Below are 7,375 nucleotides of genomic sequence, written 5' to 3'. Positions count from 1 at the left end.
ATGAATGTGTTTGACCCTTCCGATCCTAGAAAAGTACTCAGATATATTTCATTACAACCGGGAGGACAAGATCCAAAAGCCTGTGTCATCTGACGGAATAAGATACAATGGAACTCAATCTGGTTCTTTTGTGACCGTACCTAACGCCACTGACACGCACATTTACATACAATGCATACACGCACATACACACAGATATATAAAGAGATTTATATATATATATATATATATATATATATATATATATATATATATATATATATATATATATGTATAGGCAGATAAAACATAATTGTTACACAGTCTTACATTTATTTCATTAACATAAGGTGATTAGTTGTTACATAACGTAAATTACATAATCATGATATCAAATCGTCAGAAATGTGTAACTTTTATAAGTAACATTACAGAATTAACAGAGGTTGACTGAATCAAACATCGTGGAAATGGTCAGTGACTCCACGATGGTTGATTTTTTTCAACATCTTTTTTTTTCACATGATCAGCCGTGACGAGAATTATTTTTGATCAATGGCATTCCAGTTGAGAACATCCCGTCTTTTTCCGGCACAGTGTATCTAGCACTACATTATATAAAGTGTCCTTCAGATATATTGTATGAAGAACTGCATTATCCATTGTTTTTCTGGCATAATGTACCTCAGATTACATTACCCAATGTGTTTTTCGAAAATATTGTGCATAGGACTGCATTATGCAGTGTGTCCTTCAGACATTGTGTATCTTGGACTACATTATATAATGTTTCCTTTAGACAAAATGTATGAAAAACTACATTAACCGATGTGTGCTCCAGATACACAATATATAGAACTACATTAACTAATGTTTCTTCCAAATGTAGTAATCGTAGGACTACATTATTCAATGTTCCCTACAAACATTGTGTATCTTGGACTATATTATACAATGTATACATCAAACGTTGGGTGTCTAAGCCTTAATTTCTAAACCAATGCATGCTTCCTTTTTTTTTTTAATTTTAGGTTGTGATGTGAAAAAAATTATATTTGGTTGATATTTCCATCAAGTCAATCGTCTACGTAGAGGCTTTTCGGTTGGTGGAAGTCGTTGAAAAATGATTGAGTGATAGACTGCTATTTAATTTACTCTATCTACTGTCTGGCAATTTGAATTCATCCGTATTGAGGGCAATAAAACAGCTGGTACTGAAGTTGAAACTGCTGACTAACTCTTCGCATCTCAAAATATCTGGCCTTGTGCCTAAATCTGAAAGACTTATTATTATTATTATTATCTATAATTAGTCTCGGGTGACTAGCAGAATCATTAATGCGTCGTAGAAAATGCTTAACAGCATTTCTTCCAACTCATTACATTCTTGGTTCAAATCCTATCGAGGTCGACTTTGCCTTTTGTGGTCGATAAAATAAATACCAGTTGAGACTGGGGTTGGTGTGATCGACTAACCCATCCACCCCGACTAAATCTGCCGGCTCTTTTAGAGTTCAAATCTAGCTCGGGTCAACTTTGTATTTCATCTCTGCGAGCTCTATAAAAATGAAGTACCAGTCAAGCGCTGGGGTCGATCTAATCCCATCTCAGTAAAATTACTGACCCTGTACCTAAATTTGAAGCCATTATCGTTATTATGAATGCGGTGATCTGGTTGAGCCTCTAAGACGCCGGACAAAATGCTTAGCGACATTTCGCCTGTCTTTAAGTCCTAAATTCAATTTCCACTGTTGACTTTCCTTTTCATCCTTTCAGGAGTTGATAAAGAATTATCGGCTGAACACAGAGATCGATATAATCGACTAACCCCCCTCCCCCAACATTCCAGGCCTTGTGTCTATAATAGAAATGGTTGTTATTATTATTAAGGCGGTGAGTTGGCAGAATCGTTAGAGCGTCAGAAAAAAAATGCTTAGCAATATTTTTTCGACTTCCAGAGTTCAATTCCTGCCGAAATCGACTTTGCCTTTCATCTTTTCAGCATTGATAAAATAAGGTACCAGTCAAGCAGTGGGGCTGATAAAATTAACCAACCGTCTCTCCCTAAAAAATTGCCGACCTCGTGACAAAATTTTAAACAATTATTGTTAAGCAGCGAGTTGGGCAGAAAGTTAGCATACCAGACAGAATGCTTAGCAGCGTACAGTTCCATCTTTAGTTTCTATCTTCAAATTCCGCCGAATTTGACTTTGCCTTTAATTCTTTCGAAGTGGAAACCGTTGAGCTGACTAATCTCTACCCCTGAAATTCTTGGCCTTTCACCAAAATTAGGCCGACGGATTATCAGACTACTTAGAGCACCCTGCCGTGCTTGTTTCTTCTCTTTATGTAGTTATTTCAAATACAGTCGAAGTCAAGTTTTCCTTTCATTCTTCCAGCACCGATAAAATACTTTCTACTCTAGGCACAAGACCTGAAATTTTGGGAGAGCGGCCATCCGATTAGGTACTTAATTTATCGACCCCGAAAGGATGAAAGCAAAGTCGACCTCGGCGGAATTTGAACTCAGAACGTCGCGACGCTAACGTTTCTGCCAGCTCGGTGCTTCCAGCACCGATAAAATAAAATACCAGTCAAGTACAGAATTCTATTAAATCGTCTAATTCCTATTCCTAAATTTATGGTCTTCAAAGAAACAATTACGTCTTTTGCAATAGGTATTTCAGAATACGGCTTCCATTATTTACTTCATTATTTTCCTATCTCTAGTTCTTAATGTTAGCGGAAGCAGGTGATGGTTAGCCGTCCCAGAATTCACTAGGATTTAACAAAACAAATCTCAACTAATAATGTTGCTGACGTTTCAAATCATTATACTTTATCTCCATTATACTACTTCTATGTAGTCAAAGTGAATTCATGATGAATAATAACGTTTTTTAATGTCAGTCATTTTGGCTAGCACAAAATTCCTTTTACTGCAAACAGTTGTAAATTGACAGAGCTCAAATCAACATATGACGATAAGACTGCAGGTAAGTAAATTTTCTCGGTTATTATTTTATTATCTGTATTAATTTATTTATGTATAATATCTTAATAATGAATTTCAGAAATTTATAAGAATTCAAATCAGGATTTGAGCCACTTTTTTTTTTTTTTAATAATAAAATCAGGATATCAAACAATAACGAAAAATATGGTAGGGGAGGACGTAATAATAATAATAATGATACGACCTTCTAATTACAAAATGGCTTTCAAAACGAGACGTTTTGTTTATTTATTCGTGTTTTGTTTGATGATATGTTCGTATGTTTGTCATTTTTCAAATTGCAATTTGCTTTGGAATTGTCTTCTCTTTTCGTATATTTTATGGTCCATTACTGCTACTTTGTTCAGAAGTATTGTTAAAAGCGGCGAGGTGGGTTTGTATCCGTGCCGTATCGAGTGTTTAGTTTTAGTTCTTCTCTAAACAATTTTTCTAAATTGAAAACTCAATTCCATTCACCCACTCCCTGCATTTTTTTTTTTTTTTGTGTTTTTTTTTGTTTTTTTAAATAATTATTTTTAATATTGTTTTTAAATGCTATTAAGAAAAACAACTTGCAACAATTAAGTCCTTTAACCAGCAGCAGAGAATTACGTAGTAAATGATGACATTAGAGGATGAACGGAAGAGACGAAGAGAGTGGTGGTGGTGGGGGGGGGGGGGGAGAATGAAGAGAAAAAGAGTTGACGGTAAAACAAGAGAGAACGGAAAGGACAATGAGAGCGAGATAGAAAGGGAAATGAACGGGAGCGAGAGCGAGAGAGAGAGAGAGAGAGAGAGAGAGAGAGAGAGAGAGAGATCATTTACTCTATTCACTTCATTTAAGTATTGATGTCAATGTATTAAGGACGGAAAGAGAAAGATACAGAAGAGATCGTCTGGTCATAATTCATTGAAGTCCATTTCTTTTTTTATGAACCAGAGAGAGGGAGAGAGAGGGAGAGTAAGTAGGAAGGGATGGAAATGAAAGAGTTAGATAGAATAAGAGATATATAAAAGAAAAACAGAGGGAAAAGTAGAGTAAGGGGGAAAGATCATTGACTCTTTTAATTCATTGAAGTCGTGATGTCCATGAATGAGAGAGGGTGATATCGTCTGCTCATTGACGTCACTGAATATCAAAAAAAGTACAGTTTCTTTCTTCTTTCTTCTTTCTTTCTCTTTCTCAATCTCTGTTATCCTTCGCTCTTTTTCTCTCATTCGCTTTTCTTTTTGTTTCTCTCTTTTCTCCCCCTCTCCCATCCTTTAGGTATTTCACACAACTTCTAATTCTCGTTCCGTTCTCTATCCACACATCTATCTTTCTTTCTATCTAATTCTTCTCTCAGTTTCTTTCGCGTCGCTTGTATCTTCGTTTTGCTTTTTTTTTATACTTGTAGATTGTCAAGGCATAAAAAAAATAATATTTTCATTGAAAAGTTTCAGCTGTCGAGACATTTCTACTCCATGACAACTTTTATTATAATCATCGTCGTCAAGGAAGTCTGTGCAGTTGCAGAAACGATAGAGCGTCGCACTAAATGTCTTATACTATTTAAGTTCGTCCTTGTACGTTCTGAATGATCCCATAGGGATCGATTTTCGCCTTTTATCTCTTTGGTGTCTGTCCTGATATCGATTCACAGATTCTTCGAGTTCTTTCTAAATTTTTGGCATCGTGCTAATTTGAAAGACTTCATTAGCCATGTCATCCAAGGTCAGACAGCTGGTTTTATGCTAATTCGATTCTTTGAAACACACTGCTTCTTGATTAATAACATATTTTAATTAAATTTTAATAGTTTAATTATGTTTAATAAAGTTTAGTTAACATTTAACAAGAATGACATTATGCAGTTAAAAGTTTTTTATCTTTTATTTGTTAGGTTTAAAGCAATTTTTTTAGTAATTTAAAAAAAATATTAAATGAAGAATGTCATTTTTTATAAATATTGTAATGAATATTTTAATTTACATAAAATGCGATATAACGCCATGGTTTCAGGCTAATTGCTTTGCGCTCGTCTGTGAGTTTGGGGTACTAAGTTCCAGCATAGCTGGAACACACAGCTTTTCATCTCTCTGGGGTCAATAAATAAGGTTATTTCAATAATACACGGTCCCTACAAAACTGTTTGCATGCTTAGGGAAATATACCATGCCGAGTTTTTTAGAAACCGAAGTACCTGACTATACTGTTCTCGTTTTCAGTCATGCTGGAAGTGAATTTGGTCCAGACTTTTGCTGGGGAGTGGTTTAGAATGGAATGGCAGTCGATAGAATAGATAACACATACCATGGGTTGGCTGTGCCTACCCTACGAACTTTTAGCGTCGTACCGAAATACAGTTTCTTCTTTCTTTCTCTCACATCGACACCAGTACATGACTGGTATTTGTTTTATTGACCTTGAAAGGATGAAAGGCAAAGTCGACCTCAGTTGAATTTGAACTCAGAACGTGATGACGGACGAAATGCCATTCTGCAGTTTGCCCGGCGTCCTAACGAAGTTAGAGATTAATCTTCTATCAAATAGTGAGCTCGTCAAACGAAATGCTTGATGACATTTCTTCGGCTTCACGTTTTGAATTAAAATTCCTCGAGGTTGACTTTGTCTTTCATCCTTTCGGAGTCGATATAATAAATACTACTTGATCAGTGGAGTCGATGTAATCGACTAGCCCTCACCCTACTAAAATTTCAAGCCTTGAGCCTTTAATAGAATTATTAGTACTATCTCTTTCGCTTTTACGACATCGTTTCCCTCTTTCCCCCCAACACTTTTTACGGAAAAGGCCGATCTTTGGTAAAGATCGCCGAAGACACTTTTTACGGAAAAAGGCGAATCTTTGGTACTGGTATCGTAAAATCGCCCACGACTTTCTCTCACTCTATCTTCCTGTTTCTGCTGTGCCTGTAATTCAAAGGACCAGCCTTATCACACTCTATGTCACGCTGAATATCCCCGAGAACTACGTTAAGGGTACACGTGTCTGTGGAGTGCTCAACCACTTGCACGTTAATTTCACGAGCAGGCTGTTCCGTTGATCGGATCAACTGGAACGCTCGTCGTCGTAAGCGACGGAGTGCCAACAGCAACAATAATCATCCCTCTACATTCCACGTTGAAACGTTCAAATTCCACCAGCGTCAATTTCGTATTTTATCCTTCCGTAGTTCTATTGATTAGCTTTTGGATACGTTACGTACAAAAGGTTGATGCAGTCGACTTTATTTCTCTATTATCTACAATTAATGTAAGTCATTTACCCTTTTGATACCAACCCGACTGATCCTGTTATACAAATTGCCTGTTTTAAAGTGATCTAAATTAAGATTTTCCTTGAGTATCTCGTGTTAATTTATGTTCAAAACACTTGCTAAACAATGACAGTTACTTTACTAAATTCTTTATTTTCAAAATTAATTGAAACAAAGACAATGCGTTTCAACAGAAATATCGTAACAAACCATATTTTTTTTGTTGAAACACGCGGCCTTTGTTCCAATTAATTTCGAAAATAATTACGAATTAATATTAAGCTAGTGTTTAGAACATAAATTAAGATGAAATTTTGATGAAAAGGGAACAATTAACATGATAGCGAAAACATTTCTTTTTAAGTAATTCATCGATTTAAATCTCATTTAACTTGTTTCTTACATAAACATCAAATTAGAGACTTTTAGATTTCGTGCGAATTTTAGATCTGATGCGAGTAATAGTAATGTCGGTGTAAGGTAAACATTCACCGATTCTGATTTCACTATAGATCGGATTTTCTTTTTTTTCGTTTTTCTCTTTTTTCGATTTGTGTTCAAATACCTCCGTAATCAACTTTGCTTTACATTCTTTCGGAGCTGATAAAATAAAATACCAGCCAAGCTCTAACGTCAGCGATTGTGTTGCTTCTTGTTCTCAGTTCAAACCGCACCACCCACCAAAAAATAAAACTACTGTCCTTGAGCCTATATCAGAAATTATTATATAAATCGGTGGAAATATTTTGAATATGTTATTGATTTCTAAACTTCGAACAGGACGTGAAATTTGTAAGAGAATGATTAAAATCGATTCAGAAAATTTGACTCTGTCACGTGCTATCAACGTATTTTACCACAATGGATGAATAGTTCTGCATTTTGGCACAAGGCCTGCAATTTCCGGGTAGGGCTTTAGTCGATTATATCGACCCCAGCACTCAACTGGTACTTATTTTATCGACCCCAGAAGGATGAATCGCAAAGGTGACCTTCGTGAAATTTGTACTCAGAAAGTAAAGACGGACGAAATGCCGCTAAGAATTTTGCTAACGATTCTACCCATATTAATAGTATAAAAAGTAGAACTGGCCTCCGTGGATGAGATGCACACTCGGTACATAGAACATGAGTATTCCTAAT

General features: G+C 35.8%; 1 long non-coding RNA gene across 1 annotated transcript in view; it reads left to right on the top strand.

Moving 5' to 3' along the window:
• Positions 1-1,509: 1,509 nt before the first annotated feature.
• The window catches only part of LOC149136833 (uncharacterized), an 88,946-nt gene continuing 83,080 nt past the window's right edge, over positions 1,510-7,375 (top strand). The window contains exon 1 of the long non-coding RNA XR_016240946.1: positions 1,510-2,975. This is a non-coding gene — a long non-coding RNA (uncharacterized LOC149136833). The remainder of the gene's footprint in view (positions 2,976-7,375) is intronic.

Source organism: Octopus bimaculoides, chromosome 3, assembly GCF_046866305.1.
Source record: "Octopus bimaculoides isolate indiv1 chromosome 3, ASM4686630v1, whole genome shotgun sequence".
Taxonomy (NCBI): Eukaryota; Metazoa; Mollusca; class Cephalopoda; order Octopoda; family Octopodidae; genus Octopus; species Octopus bimaculoides.
Note: the sequence above shows the minus strand (reverse complement) of the source record. Positions and strands in the feature narration are given on the sequence as shown.